Raw genomic sequence first — 17,233 nt, 5'->3', positions numbered from 1 at the left:
TGAGTTCCTTGTGATTCCTGAATTTTAGGATAATGATAGAAGAGGCCAGATAGTAAACACAATTAACAAAGTATTGGCAATTCAACTCTACTTCAATGACACAGTGATTTTTGAGCTCTCTAGTGATTTACAAACTTAGTGAACAGAAGCAAAGATATTTAGAATGTTGCTTGCCAAATTAGTTTGGCCCAAAGAGATAGCAGTGATTATTAATCTGAGACCCATGGAAAAGTTTCAGGAGATACAAGAATCCCTTGAAATCACAGTCATAATTCTTAGAGTGTACTTGTTTTTCTTGTAGAGAAAATTTATAGTTTTGATTTGCTCTTCAAAGTAGCCTATGACTTAAATGATTATAATCACTGTTCTAAAGGGTCCTTAACAGTCTTACATATAGCTTCTCTCTTAATGGATGAGTTGCAGTTGAAAGAAGGTACTGCAGGATAATTAACAAGTATCATTATTCCAACATAATTGTCCAGTATGTAAGAATTAGCTGTTTGTGTGCTGGCTTGAACTTGCTTACAGAAGTTTATTATTACCTGTTTAGAATTTTGAGAGGAAGCTGTCAAAGGATGGGTAGCTTGACATCAGCCACAGTGGAAATATTTATGCCATAGAAACTGCCCAACACTGCCCATCAAAGACCTGGCTTATCAGCACACCATTATCAATATGCTGACAACCCTCCATCTTGCTACAATATATGTGATTTGTTTGTAGAATAGATCCCCAATAGCACTGCTATAATTATAGACTAATTAAAGTTGCAGTTAACTCATTGAAAAAAAAAGTCAATGGACCAGATTTTGACCAAAGAGGTAAGAGATAAAAATAAGCTAAAGCATACTAATTATGACATGAAAGACTCATCAGCATTTTATAATTAACCTAGAGTGGAAGAATTACCCTTGGATGATATCCATTAAAATTAATGCAGAAAAAGCAACAGATCACATTTTCTTCCCTATACATCTGTTTTTAAATATCCCACAGGATTCATTGCAAAAAGATGCAAAATTTCTACATTCTCTCTCCTTGGCTTGAGACCTCATTTTTTAAATATGTGGAAAGTGCAAGCCAAGCAAAGGTTCAGTTCATCTAAAAAATCTATTTCCTCTCTTTTTATCCTTTTAAATCATTAAACCATATTTAGACTCTACATTAGATATGCATATGTTATACTTTGGAAATATTTTCCAGGTTATGTCAATGTTTGAAAGTTTTAACTAACCTATCCTAGAAATTGTTGCATATAGCCAAATTACACATGAGAAATATACACACTGAAAAAATATACATATGAATTTAGTAGGCTAAAATGTTTAGACTAAGCTGGTTAAAATAAAATAAAAAGCCCATTCTAAAAGAAAAGCACTTCATTCATTTCAAATACATGAAATTACTTGTATATTAAGAACCCCATGTTAATGCATAGATAAGAACATACTGTTAGTAAAAAAGAAATTTTTGAAACTAGATCTTAATGGAGCTTGGGTAAATATTGCTTATTTGAATATTATAGTAACACATAGCATATCATAATTTCATATTTCCCTTTATAAACACTGAAAAGTTTAATACTGACCCTAACTTGATAGCAATTCTTTAACAATAGAAACTGAAGTAAGTTTTACTTCATAACATTCATCTGTACTCTAGCTCAGTAAGTTCTCACAGCTTCACTAAGAGGGAGGTATTGTATTTCACCTTTACAGTTGACAAAATCTGACTTAGCCTCACTACACTCAGGGAAATAGACAAGCAAGCACAAAGTGTGAGTGAGACATACCATGGTAAGTATTTACGTCTCACTCATACACCTACAGGTTGTAGCTGGGCTGGCTCCACTCCTACTGAGGCAGAGCACTGATAAAGACCCAGGGCCACCTAAAGTACCTGCTTCCCATGGCCAGCAAGTCACATGGTCAACCCCAAAGTCGGGGGACCCAGCAGTACACGTCAATCTCTACGAGGCCCTGGCCCCACCAAGGGCGGGAGGTATAATAGCACTGCCACAGGGAGTGAAATGAGGGATCAAGGACACGCATCCAGTAAGCAGTACAGTGAGTTTGAACCCAGAACTATCTGACTCCAGTATCTGCAGTTCCCCACATCACTACACTGATTCCAAGTGAGACTCTTACTTCATCAAAAAGCCTCTCAGTTTAATATCATCCCCAAATATCACCTCTCCATTGACTTTCCATTAGATCATTAATACAGACAAGACAGCAGACACAGAATTCAAGTGCATGGACACAAGAGTCTGATGCCTGTGTTCAAGTTCTGGCTGTAAGATGATCAGTCGTGTGACCTTGGGCATGTTACCTAATCTCCCTGTGGCTCAGTTTCCCTGTCTATAAAATGGACATAATGACAGTATCTATATCTGAGTGATGACATAAGGATTAAATAAGTTAACACATGATTTGTAACGTTCTTAGGACATTGCCTGACACCTAGGAAGTGCTATAATAAGTGTGGGAAAATGACACATAGGAATGGGAACCTTTGTTTCATGAAGATATATTTTTTAACACCATTTTGTTTACAGTTTTTAGGAACTATAAACTCTTTGACAGCATTCAAATGTAAGGTGATTTGAACAAGTGCTATACCAAGAACTGTGTCAGGCGTTTTTGTTTTTCTTTTGTAGCCATTTCCTACCACATAAACAAGCTGCCCAAGATGCTATCACCAACTGCTAAGGTTTCATGAATAATGAAGGCACAAATATGTATTAAAGACTGTTTCTCTATTATGTAAAAGATTAATCAATATTTTGATATGGCAGTCAGCAGAACTACAAGGTATCAGGCTGCTAAGGAACAGCCATGCATATTAATTGCTTCTGAAGCCCTTCAGTCTGTCTTCATCTAGGGAATTAAATGTCTAATTTTTGGCTTTCCAAATGAGAAGACAGGGCTAAGGCTCCAATTAATGTGGTCACTCTAGTATAAACACCAAGCTCGGAGATGAAGTACCAAGGAGAAAAGCCACTGGGGTATTAACTGGTACACTATTTCCAGTACATGTAGAAAAGGATATTTAGCTGCATCCCCAAAACTCAGCATCAAATCTATATCATATGTGGCTATTTTATTGGACACTTACTAGGAGGCAGATCCTGGGCCATGTGCTTGACATCTTCATCAAGCAAATCTTAAAATAATCCCCATTTGACAGATGGGATAACTAAGGCTTGACAAGCATAACTGAGCTGCGATTCATACAAACAAATAAATGAAAGGGCCAGGAGCCAAAGGCAAGAAGTAGGACTAGAAATTTATTCGCTGCTGTGCATCTATATTCTATTCAGTGCCCCACCCCAGCAAATACTAAATACATGTCAAGTAGCAGACACTGAGCTCAATCTAAAGAGACAGAGAACCAGGGACTTCCCTGGTGGTTCAGTGGCTAAGATTCCATGCTCCCAATACAGGAGGACCACGCTCAACCCCTGATCAGGGAACTAGATCTCTCATGCCACAGCTGAGAATTTACATGTCACAACTAAAGATCCCACATGCCATAACTGAGACCTGAGACAAGTCAAATAAATAATAAATATTTTAAAAATAAAAACACAGAATGAATAACAAATAAGTCCTTATCCTTAACCTACTGAATCTATGGTTATTCAAATTTACTGATTGAAAGGAAATTTATATTCATTTTTTTCATTTGTATTCTTAACTCTTGACTTCTTACTTTTGCATTCCAGTCCCCTATAATGAAAAGGACATATTTTGGGGGTGTTAGTTCTAAAAGGTCTTGTAGGTCTTCATAGAACCATTCAACTTCAGCTTCTTCAGTGTTACTGATTGGGCACATAGCTTGGATCACTGTGATATTGAATGGTTTGCCTTGGAAACGAACAGAGATCATTCTGTAGTTTTTGAGATTGCATCCAAGTACTGCATTTTGGACTCTTGTTGACCATGATGGCTACTCCATTTCTTCTAAGGGATCCCTGCCCACAGTAGTAGATATAATGGTCAACTGAGTTAAATTCACCCATTCCAGTCCATTTTAGTTCACTGATTCCTAGAATGTCGATGTTCACTCTTGCCATCTCCACTTCCAATTTGAAGTTTGACCACTTCCAATTTGCCTTGATTCATGGACCTAACATTCCAGGTTCCTATGCAATATTGCTCTTTAAAGCATCCAAAATCACTGCAGATGGTGACTGCAGCCATGAAATTAAAAGACACTCCTTGGAAGGAAAGTTATGACCAACCCAGACAACATATTAAAAAGCAGAGACATTAGTTTGCCAACAAAGGTACATCTAGTCAAGGCTATGGTTTTTCCAGTGGTCATGTATGGATGTGAGAGTTGGACTGTGAAGAAAGCTGAGCACCGAAGAATTGATGCTTTTGAACTGTGGTGTTGGAGAAGACTCTTGAGAGTCCCTTGGACTGCAAGGAGATCCAACCAGTCCATTCTGAAGGAGATCAGTCTTGGGTGTTCATTGAAAGGACTGATGCTAAAGCTGAAACTCCAATACTTTGGCCACCTCATGTGAAGAGTTGAGTCATTGGAAAAGACTCTGATGCTGGGAGGGATTGGGGGCAGGAGGAGAAGGGGACAACAGAGGATGAGATGGTGGGATGGCACCACTGACTCGATGGACATGAGTTTGAGTAAACTCCGGGAGTTGGTGATGGACAGGGAGGCCTGGCATGCTGTGATTCATGGGGTCGCAAAGAGTCGGACACGACTGAGAGACTGAACTGAACTGAATTCTTAACTCTGACCTTGACTGAATGGAGACAAGTAACCTGTTTTAAACTCCTATATAACTTATGAAATTCATAGAGATTTAGAGAATGGAGTCTTCAAGATCATCTAACCCAACATTTCTTCCATACATCCATAATAGTTATTGATACTTTTCCAGCTACTGTACTAAGAGCTTTATATTTACCATCTGATTTAATCTTCCCCAAATCCTGAGAGATGAGCATTATTATAATCCTCATTCCACAGAAGAAAGATACATTTAAACACAGAGGTTATGGAACTCGCCCAAGGTCACATAGCTAATAATTGTTGAAGATGAAGTTTAACTCACTGCTAAGTATAGATCTCTAGCTCTGAGTTACAAATCTATACAACACACCTAAAGCACAAAACAGAAAAGTGCTTTGTCCGAGGTAAAACAGTGAGTGTTAAGGCCGGTATCAGGACTGATTTCCTCCCTCTCTTGTTCATAGCTCCTCTTATATCTCACTATGTCTGAATGAATGACAAGAAGCGAGAGCCTGGATAGTTCAGAAGATAAAGTATACCTTTAAAAACAGCATATTCTTCAATCTATAATATTGGTCTTTGGACCTCATGAAAGAAAATTTCATCAATGTGTTTATGTCTATTTGATTAGCTATAAAATTAGTTTCTATTCCCTACACACAGACCAATTCTTGACAGAAGGTTGCAGCTTTAAAACATGCCTAGGTAACTTTTACATGGTTCACATTAAGAGTTTAAAAAACCTAAATCATACTTTGACTCAAATTGAAAAAATGTCTGAAAATCTAGGTTTAATCTGTCTACTGAAAATTTTATTTACTGGAGCTGTCATTGCACTGTGGTGTTAAATGAAATAAAAATTGCACCAGACACATTAAAAATAGCAAGGAAGACTTTTTCAAGACTATTTTTATAAGTAATAGAGGCTATTACAATGGAGAGAAGAGATCAACTTATATATAAGAGGACCACATGGGGATTTATGGACATAGGCCTGGGTGAGGAAGTGGATATAAAATTACCAAGAGAAACATGGTTAGTCATCAAGGGTGGGGAAGGAAGAGCAACTTGATTAGATAAAGGATATAAATAGGAAGGGACTTCCCTGGTGGCTCAGATGGTAAAGCATCTGCCTACAATGCAGGAGACCTGGGTTCAATCCCTGGGTTAGGAAGACCTCCTGAAGAAGGAAATGGCAACCCAATCTAGTATTCTTGCCTGGAAAATCCCATAGACAGAGGAGCCTGGTAGGCTACAGTCCATGGGGTCACAAAGAGTCAGACACAACTGAGGAACTTTACTATAAATAGGAAAAGAGCCTGATTGGCTATCAGTGATAACAAAGATGATCTATAAACTGACTTAGCAGGATTCTTTGCTACAACTAGACTCAGACAAAGATGGGGATATATGCATACCCATGGCTGATTCATGTTGAGGTTTGACAGAAAACAACAAAATTCTATAAAGCAATTATCCTTCAATTAAAAAAAAAAAAAAAAAAAAAGATGGGGACCAAAGAGAGGCCTTGGCAAAAAGAGGGCTCCAAGGAGGCTGACGGAAGTCTGACCAAAGAGAATATCCTTGCCAATGGCTTTCAGGAGTTGAGAATGGTAACAGGAGGACCCTGTGGTGGACAGAGAAATGTTCCAAGTGCTACATAGTGCTGGGCCCTGGAATATTATGCTTAGAAAAGTTGTGACTTGACTAAAATTCTTCCATCCATCTTAAGAGAGAGAGACAGAGACAGAAAGAGATTAATCATGAGGAACTGGTTCATGTGATTATGAAGACAGAGAAAAGCCAGGATCTTAAGCAAGCTGGAGACCCAATCCCAGAGAACTGGTAGTGTAGTCACAGAGTCTACATCTGAAAGCCTGAGAATCAGGAAAGGCCGGTCCATCATATAACTTCCAGCCCGAGGACAGGAGAAGGCCGGTAGCCCAGCTTAATCAGCCAAGCAGGCAAAGTTCCCTCTAACTCAGCCTTTTTGTCCTATTCAGGTCTTTAGTTCACTGGATGAGGTCCACTTGCATTAGAGAGGGCAATTTGCTTTACTCATTCTTCTAATTCAAATGAATTCAAATGTTAACCTCATTCAGATACACCCTTATAGGAACACCCAGAAAACAGTCTGACCAAATGTTTGGACCCCACCCCATGATCCTGTCAAGCTGACACATAAAATTCACCATCACAGATGTGTACTTTCACACAATCACTTCTGTGGAGCCTGGAAATTATTCTCCAGTAGTTTCATTTTTTTCTGTGGAATAAGTATTTTTCATGGTTAATATGAATAGAGTCTTACCTCCATCCCACTCCCTGACAGTGTCACTGAAAACAGCCTCTCATCTCTAAGCCTTGAATTTCTGCCTCCAAAGATCCTTTTTCTTTTAAACTACAAATACTTGTTAAGTTAGTAACTCTTGTGTATTTATTAATTTATAGATTTTTTCCTTAATGGAAAATATCAAAATATTGCAGAAAGTGACTCAAAATAATGCAGAAATTAACTCTTGTGTATTTGTTAATGTATAGGTTTTTTTTTTTTTTTTTTCTTTTCTTAGTGGAGGAAAATCAAAATATTGCAGAAAAGGAAATCATTTTTGTTGCTAGATTAAGTACAGCTCTGCCTAGATCTGTGCTCCTCACAGTCCGGAGACATTTTGATTGTCACAAATTTCTGATATCAAGTGAGACTAGGGATCTGCTTATCACCCTACAAGGTCCAAAGCAACCTCCGCCATCCAACAACCATAAGGAATTATCAGCCTCAAATGTCAACAATGCTGAGGCTGAGAAATTCTTGTCTAAAGGAAAGAGAGTTGAACAGAACAAAACAGAACCTTTCTTGTTGGAAAACAATATCCAAACTAGAAGGGATCTTATCAATCAAGAATGCAATCCCAAACTCCTAATTTGAGATTAACATATACACACAACTATATATAAAATAGACAATCCACAAAGACTTACTTCATAGCACAGGGAACTCTACTCAATATTCTGGGATAACCTATATGAAAAAAGAATCCGAAAAATAATGGATATACACATATGTATAACTGAATCAGTTTGTTGTATACCTGAAACTAACATAACATTGTAAATCAACTATAATATAAAATAAAAATTAAATTCTAAAAAAGAGTATAATCATATTGCCTCTCTTTGTTGATAAGGAAACCAAGATTCAGGACTTAAACCTGGGGTTATACAGCTGGTCAGCACAGAGGAAAGGCCAGAACCCATGTTGACTGACACCAGGGCAAGACAGGTTCTGGTTATTCCACCCATAAAGTGGAAATCTGATTAAGTGCTGAACACTGTTTTAGCAATAACTCGAAAGAGAAATAACTTAAAATTACATAACTGTGAACTCTGTCTAGTGTTAGGCAGCCTATAAAATGGCCCCCTGCAATGATCCCTGTCCCCTGGAACTCATGTCTTTTGTAATTCCTTCCCCTTAAGTCTGGGCGAGATGATACTAATTTGCTTCTAATGAACAGCATATGATAGAATGTCACTTTTAAGATTAAATTACAGAAAAGACTGGCTTCTCTGCTGGCATGCCCTCCTTTTCCCTCTCTCTTAGCCAGCTTTCTCCAGAGGAGCCAGCTTCCAGTGAGCTTGAAATCAGATTGTCTCCCAGTCAAGCCCTGAAAAGACAGCAGGCCTGTGGACACCTTGATGGTAGAAATTCTGAGCCAGGCTTATCTAGCTAAATTGCACCCAAGCTCCTGACCCACAGAAACTGTGCAATAATAAAGGTTCATTATTTTAAGCCACCAAGTTTCATAGTAATTTGTTATATTATTATGGTAAAAAAAATAGTAAAAATTCTGAAACAGTTTAAGAGGAGAATAATTCAAGTGTTGGCTGATCTTTACAACTCAGGAATTTTCAAACCATCTTGGGACTATCTTAGTGTACTGAATATAATAAAATTACCATTTAGAGTTAACACAAATATCATTCAGCTTCTGGACATATCTGTTGCTGATAAAAGAGTTTTAATCTGTATGTTGTTTTTAAATCTCTGGGCATTACAGGGGGGTAAAAAGGAAATGAAATCGGTGTTTGCCTGTAATTCCTATTGTGTTTGTTTATGCACTAGAAGAAACCGTCACTTCTAAAATAAAAGAAATAACACAACAACGCGTTAGTGCTATTTCACTTACATCTAATGTATTTGCAGAGAAAATACTGAAAACTCCCTGGAGATACTGAAAAATACTTTACTACCCCCAAGTGGACATACGAGTTATTTTTACAGAAATAAAGTGCAAAAGTGGCATTGTCTTTGGAAAACAACAACAAATGGTATGCAATGCTTCTACATCAGACTCAGAATCTCAGAGTTGGTTGGGACTATAAAACTTAGAACTTTAAAATTTAGAATCCTACAATAAGTGAGATATTTGAATTCCCTCTACAATATATCTCATGCTTGAACTTTTTTTTCGTTATGTAAGCGTGCTGCCTACCCAGGTGGCTCATTCTCTCTGCAGACAGCTCCATATAGTTATTCTAGTAAGTCTTCATTTTCCTTGTGAACTGTCTGCAATCCATGCAAGACCGCTAATGTAGCCTATACTATTCTTAATGCTCTTAGTGATTTCCAGAAAAGGAGATGGTACAACTCTCCAGAAAGCATATTCAAATAAGGCAGAGAACTAGATTTTAACATTTCTGGGGCCTTCACCTAAAAACCCATTCAAATATTATTTCCTTTGTGAGAAAGACTCAACTGTCCCTAACATACAAAGAATTCCTGTAAAAAATTAATAAACAGAAATCTTAATTAAATAGAATTGGGATACCAGAAAGGGGAGTTCCCAGACCCTCCAGTGACAGTAGAACCCTTCAAGAAGAAGAAAAATTCCTCTCCCTTCCTGACAAGGATTCAGCCAATGAAAAGCCATGGACTCTCTGTTAACTACAGCCCTCCCAACTTCCTTTTCCCCCTATAAAGGCTTTCTCCTTCCTTTGTTATATGAGGCTCACATGCATCTCACCATGGTTGCAGATCCTGAATTGCAATTCCCTGCTAATCCTGGATAAACCCATTTTGGCTAGAGAAATACCTGGTAATCTATTTATTCTAGGTCAACATTTTGATGTTGACCTAGAAGGGTCAAGAGGGACAAGAGAAGACCACCCCTTCCTCCCCAAAAAAGGCTCCACAGCTGGTGAGCAAACAGGTCTGTTACCCAAAATTGAACCCACTGAACTCATTGTTTTTCTTGCTGATCCCTGGAGTTTAAATGTGTATCTTTTTCCTGGATCCAAGCTCACATCCTCTTTGCTTTTGAAGCTCCCCAGTCCCTTTAGGGATCTGTTTTAAGATTTGCTCTTTCTGGTTAAGGTTTTCTTCTGTATGCAAGTAGTCATTTGACACTTCAGTCTGATTTTGAGATCAGACTTTCAGGTGAAGCTGGCTGAAATGCCAGCAGCTCATTCCTTCAGGAACAAGAGCTGCTTCACTGAATCTGTGCCAATTCAGCCATTGGCCCATTCCTTTAAAATAGGGGCTATCAGAGACTAAGCTGCCTGCTTAGAATTGGCAGGTGTTAGGCCTGCAGGCTGTATGAGTTGCAAGCTGTCTACACTGAGCTGTGTGAGCTACTTGAAAACTGCTCTTTTACTCTAGAGAAAAATGTCCAAGAAATGGGATGCCAGTTATCTGAATATCTTGAAGGTGCCTCCCCCACCCCCGCCCCACAGGGACTCTGGCAGATTTTGTGTTTAAAAACTGTGTTCCTGCCTCCTGTGCATTTTTAACTAAATGCACCAACCTGACCAAAGGTAATTTACAGTATCAATGGTCATTATGGGAAACTTTTGAAATTCTCAAATGTAATTTTCTTAAAACTAAACTCGATTAGAATAGCTCAAAAATGTCCAAATTGGATGGAAAGCCTATTTCAACTGGTATCTTGAGGTTTTCTGACCTTTTCAGGAGTCTAAACTCTCCCCTCTGCAAAATAAGATTTTAAAGTAACGGAGACAAACAAATCACTGAAGAAAGAAAAACTGGCTCCTGAAGCCTCAGTCTAGTCTTCCTTGGCTCCTTTGTCTCAGTCTTGCCTCTGGTGCCATCTTGTTTCTCTCCCTTAGTTCCTCAAGATTAGACTCCACCTCTGGCACAATCATTTCCATTCCTTTCTATGCCACCATCCCTGAAGAAGGGAAAGACTATCCACTCCAGTATTCTGGCCTGGAGAATTCCATGGACTGTATAGTCCATGGGGTCGCAAAGAGTCAGACACCACTGAGCGACTTTCACTTCACTGCCACCTATGACCCTTCGATGCCCTCAGTTCCCCCATACCAATTCTCCTGCTAAACTTCCCCTTTCCTCTGAAACTCTCCCTACTCCCTTTTTCTCTGAACATCTCAGAACTTTTCCCTTTAAAATTAAGCTTTAAACACCTAATCTCTTATATTCCCTGGACTAAAGCTGATATGTCAGCCATAGTCAAAGTCTTTCCCAAAGTAACCAAAGATCCTCACAGATTAGCTGAGGAATGTTATATAGTCATTCAAATTTATCAATCTGGTTTCTCTGACTTGTATCAGCTAGCTCACATGCTTGTCAGTGAAGGCAAGCCCAGCACTGGATGAAAACTCCTGACTGGGAAAATCCTAAAAGGTCTCTAGAATTACAACTGGGAAATCAGCCCCCTAACTTATTATATGATTAGACAAGGCAACTTCATTGAGCAGTTCTTAGGGCTTTACAAAAGCTGGAACTTTGCATGCAAAAACATGATGAATCTATTCACGACTATTACAATTGACTTCAGATTATTTTTAAATAAAATTCTAGTTTTCATTCAGATGTTAATTCCAACCAGGTACTTTTAACTCTTTATTAATGGACTGAACTGGAACTCTTCTAATAAAAAGGACCAGGATGGAATAAAAAACTAAGTCCACTCCAGATTCAGTTGAGTCATCTCAAAGGAAGGCAGCCAAAATTCTTCAACTTCAGCAAATAAAAACTCATAGACAAAAGCAAAACCATCTAGTTTCTGCTACTATTGCAAATGCAGAACATTGGAAACAATATTCTTACAGATTTAAGCACTTCAGGTGGCTTCAGCCCTCCAAAGCCCTCCCAATTCTCAGTGATGGGGCTCCAAAGAGCTACAGGGGCTTGTCCCATTCCTTCCTCTTAACCAGCTTGAAAAACCTTTTCGCAGACTGGGGAAGAATATCTTCCAGTCCTAATTGGCACCAGAACCACACTCTTGATGCTCAACTCCACTAACATAAAACAGCCTCTGCTCAGAGCAAATTGTTCAGATACTGGCATCTTTAACAGACCTCAAGAGGTTTCAGTCTCTGAACCTAATTCCTTTGTTTAGGCCCTTTGAGATAGATGAGCGCTTTTGTCCTTAGTTCTTCTATGCCTATCTATCCATTTTATTATTCAAGACTTCTTAGAGAAACATGCCAGAATTTCTTATTCACAAAAGGGGGAAATAATTCTAGAAATTGACAGTAATGATCAAAGTAACAAGCCAGGGAATTTAATGACCCTTTTTTTTTTTTTTTGTCCCATCTCTGATGGCACTAGAGCTGATTCTGGAAACATCAATCATTTGTCCCTGTTGAATCAGCTACTACCTTCCTTATAAGCAAAAGCTCCAAGTGAGTGAAAATTCACAGTGCACCTCGCATCAAGATTCAAATAGATCTCTCAAAACCTCTACCCAGAATTAATCAGTACCTTATAAGTAAAGAAGTCCTTCAAGGCACAGAGCCCATAACGGAATATTACAAGGCACAAGGCCTCGTTTAGTCCCTGTACTAGTCCCTGTGGCACTCCCATTTTGCTGGTAAGAAGACCTAAGGGCTGAGGGTGGAGATTTGCCAGGAATCCCCACCCAATAAACAACCCTGTTAGCCCTCACACCCTGTTGTTCCTAACCCTTATACATTACTGATATCCACTTCTACTGGAAGCAAATTCCTTAACAGTAATTGATATATGCAGTGCATTCTTTAGTATTCTGGTTGATGAAGCTAGTCAGTACATTTTGGCCTTCACTGGGGAAGAACAATCCACCTGGACAGTAACACTCCATTGTTTTACTGCTGCTGCTGCTGCTAAGTCGCTTCAGTTGTGTCCGACTCTGTGCGACCCCATAGATGGCAGGCCACCAGGCTCCCCCGTCCCCGGGGTTCTCCAGGCAAGAACACTGGAGTGGGTTGCCATTTCCTTCTCCAATGCATGAAAGTGAAAAGTGAAAGGGAAGTCGCTCAGTCGGGTCTGACCCTCAGCAACCCCATGGACTGCAGCCTACCAGGCTCCTCCATCCATGGGATTTTCCAGGCAAGAGTACTGGAGTGGGGTGCCATTGCCTTCTCCAAAAGATTCCTTATTTCTCACAAAGCCTGGAGGCTGATCCATCTGGATGATATAAGGTTCCCTAGAGGTTCAACTTTGTTGCAGTATGTGGATAATTTGCTTCTTTGCTCTCCTTCTCAAACCTCTTCACAGGGAGACAGTATCCATGGCTAAAGTTTTTAACCTTGAAGAAACATAAGGTCACCAAAGAAAAACTGTATTTGCCCAAATCCAGGATTGATATTTAGAGAATTTGATATCAGAACTATATCTGCAAATAGATCCAGATATATTTCGTAGTGTCCCATGTTTCCAAAACCCAAAACTAAGGACCAACCATGACAATTTCTTAGGCCAGTTGGTTATTGCCTAAACTAGATTCCAGATTTCTCAATTATGATCAAATATCTGTATGCTTTAGAAAACAATAACAACCCCAACCCAATTTCATGGGAAGAACAGAACAATATAGCTTTTAAGCTCTCAAAGGAGAGTTTGATGAACCTACCTGCCCTTGTCATCTCAATTATCAGACTCTTTTTCCTTTTTATGAACAGAAAGGAAGGCATTTCCCTTGGGCTACTCACCCAAAAACATGAGGACCACCATCAGTTCAGAAGATATTATAACCAGCAACTGAATCCTGTGGCATGGGGATGTCCCACTTGCCTGAAAGCTAGAACAGCCACTGTTTTTTTTTTCCTTAATACCACCAAGAAATTTTCTGTGTCGTCTCCTTTAACCAGTTTTAGACCTCATACAGTAGAAGCTCTCCTGAATTCTTGTAACACTCAACATTTCTCATTCAGCCACCTCACCTCTTATGAAGTCCTTTTGTTAACTGCCTCTCACATAACTCTTTTATACTGTAATAACTACTCTTCTGTCCTCCATCACCAAGCAAGTCCCTTATGACTACTTAATACTAACTTACCACCTTCTGACTCCTCACTATGATCTACAGGAAACTCCCCTGGGTAACGCTGACTTCTCATGATTCAATGGTAGTTCTTATTTAAGAGATGACAATGGTGAATATTGTGCTGAGTATGCTATTGCAACTCATTTTGATGTTGTTGAGGCAGCATCATTACCTATGGTTACTTCAGCACAACAAGCTGAATTATACACTCTTACACACACAATTCGGAGAAGACAATGGCACCCCACTCCAGTACTCTTGCCTGGAAAATCCCATGGATGGAAGAGCCTGGTAGGCTGCAGTTCATGGGGTCGCTAAGAGTCGGGCACGACAGAGCGACTTCACTTTCACTTTTCACTTTCATGCATTGGAGAAGGCAATGGCAACCCACTCCAGTATTCTTGCCTGGAGAATCCCAGGGACAGGGGAGCCTGGTGGGCTGCCATCTATGGGGTCGAACAGAGTCAGACATGACTGAAGTGACTTAGCATACACACACAATTGTAGTCTGGTCAAGGGCAAAACTGCCAATATTTAACTGATAGAAGATGCTTTCAGAGTATCTTGTAATTTTGGACTGTTGCAGAAGCAACATGACTTCCTTATTTCCAGCAGAAATAAAATTTAAAATGGCCCCTATGTTCAGAAATTATTGGATGAAATAATTTTACCTGCCACTTTTGCTGTTATTAAATTCCAGGACAATCTAAACTTGACTCTCTGGAAGCTAAAGGAAATCATGTTGCTGATATTTCTGCAAGAAATTCTGTCCTTAAAGAGATCAAGAGCAGTCAAAATAGCTGCCATGATCTAAAAGGATATTTCCTCAAATGATAATTTAGAAAACATGGCAAGAGAAACCCACAACTGGCCTCAGAAAAAGAAAAATAAGACTGGAAATTCAACAAACGTCAGTTTGATAAAAAGAGAAAGCTCTGTCTTGGAACAAAAAACACCCCAGTCCTACTAAAAACTCTAAAATCCGCACTCCTCTCCATTGTATGTGGGTTAAACTATCAGTCTACTGACAAAGTGACAGCATTCGTGAATCAACATTGGTTGCTCAAGCATGAACAAGGCTACAAAAGTACCTATCTCACTTATCCTGCTTGTCCCAAATACAACACAGAGAAACTGATTTGAACTGCTGCTGGACATTTAAAATTGCCTAATGGACCATGGAGAAGGACCATGGAGAAGGAAATAGCAACCCACCCCAGTGTTCTTGGCTGGAGAATCTCAGGGATGGCAAAGCCTGGTGGGCTGCGGTCTATGGGGTTGCACAGTCGGACACAACTGAAGTGACTTAGCAGTAGCAGCAATGGACAATTTGAGATCTGGCAAATGGGTTTCATACAAATTCTTCCATCTGATGAACACAAATAAGTTTCAGTCATAGATTGTATGTTTTCTCACTGAACTGAACCTTCCCTTACAGATGGGCCACTGCCTCTTACAGGCTAAAATCCTTTTGGGGAAGACTGTCCCTATCTTTGGGAATTCCTGTCAAACTTCACAGTGACCAAGGAACCCATTTTACAGGTCAGGTAATTCAATAAGAGTGTGCAGTTGGACCGGCTTTACACTTTCACTGTGCTTATCACTCTCAATTGTCTGATTTAGTTGAATGCATCAAAGGTATTATTACGACTTAATGTACAAAATTTGTAGAGACCCTCCAAATACCTTAGCCAAAAACATTGCCCTTGGTCCCTCTAAGTCTCAGATTCACCCTGTTTAGAATTTATAACCCCTCACTCTTTGAAATAGTCACAGGATGCCCTATGCACTTGCCTCCTTTTTGTTTTGACCCATGGTGATAAAAGGAAAGATGGAGACTCCAATATGCAAAAGGCCAATTGTTTCTATTAAAAATAACCCTATTTTGGAAGAAAAATCTTTTCACAGTGTAGTCTTAGGAGACAAAGACCTGAAGCATCACACTTTGCAACTTGAGGATTCCATCTATTGGATAAGATACCTCCAGAATAACTCTCTTCAGCCTTGCTAGAAATGCCCCTGCAACCAAATTCCAAAGAATACACTGTTGGATTCACACCTAGAGAAGGCACCAAACCTTCCTGGGCCTGCACATTATCTTGTGACCTGACCATAAACATGAGAATATGACTATTCACAAAGATGTTAATTTTGGCATTACTGATTAAAGCAAATGTGTGTGGAGGGGGTGGGGGGGAGATTTCCCAGAATTGAAGCAGACATCTTATGAGATGGTTTTCCCAAGATATCCAGACAAGGCTTGTTGGAATTTACTGCCAAACCTTTGATGATAATGTAATGGCTTTCGATGCCCTCCAATGTCTATGATATTGATAACATATGGACTTTAGATAAAAAGTGCCTGAGAGTTCTTCCTTGTTACTCATATGTGACCTCATTAAGTTTCCAATCTGCACATTCCTGCCAACACTACACCAAGGAAAGTGTCTTCCTAGCATTGAGGGACCAAAAAATAAAAAAAAAACACTAAAACTGACAACTCTACTCTTGAACCACGATGCTTTCAAAGAAAGATCTTGATCAAAGGGGGAAGAATGCAAAATAAAATTAATTTATAAACCTTAATTATTGAATAAGGAAAAATAAAGGACAGAAATGGTATGGACCTAATAGAAGCAGAAGATATTAAAGAAGAGGTAGCAAGAATACACAGAAGAGCTATACAAAAAATATCTTTATGATCAACATAACCACGATGGTGTGATCACTCACCTAGAGCCAGACATCCTGGAATGCAAAGTCAAGTGGGTCTTAGGAAGCATCACTATGAACAAAGCTAGTGGAGGTGATGGAATTCCAGTTGAGCTATTTCAAATCCTAAAATATGATGCTGTGAAAGTGCTGCACTCAATATGTCAGCAAATTTGGAACACTCAGCACTGGCTACAGGACTGGAAAGGTCAGTTTTCATTCCAATCCCAAAGAAAGTAAATGCCAAAGAACGTTCAAACTACTGCACAATTGCACTCATCTCACATGCTAGCAAAGTAATGCTTAAAATTCTCAAAGTCAGGCTTCAACAGTATGTGAACTGTGAATTTTCACATGTTCAAGCTGGATTTTAAAAGGCAGAGGAACCAGAGATCAAATTGTCAATATCTTTTGGATCATCAAAAAAGTAAAAGAATTCCAGAAAAGCACCTACTTCTGTTTTACTGACTACGCCA

Source organism: Bos taurus, chromosome 7 (assembly GCF_002263795.3).
Source record: "Bos taurus isolate L1 Dominette 01449 registration number 42190680 breed Hereford chromosome 7, ARS-UCD2.0, whole genome shotgun sequence".
NCBI lineage: Eukaryota > Metazoa > Chordata > Mammalia > Artiodactyla > Bovidae > Bos > Bos taurus.
The sequence above is the reverse complement of the archived record's forward strand: the minus strand, read 5'-3'. Positions refer to the sequence as shown.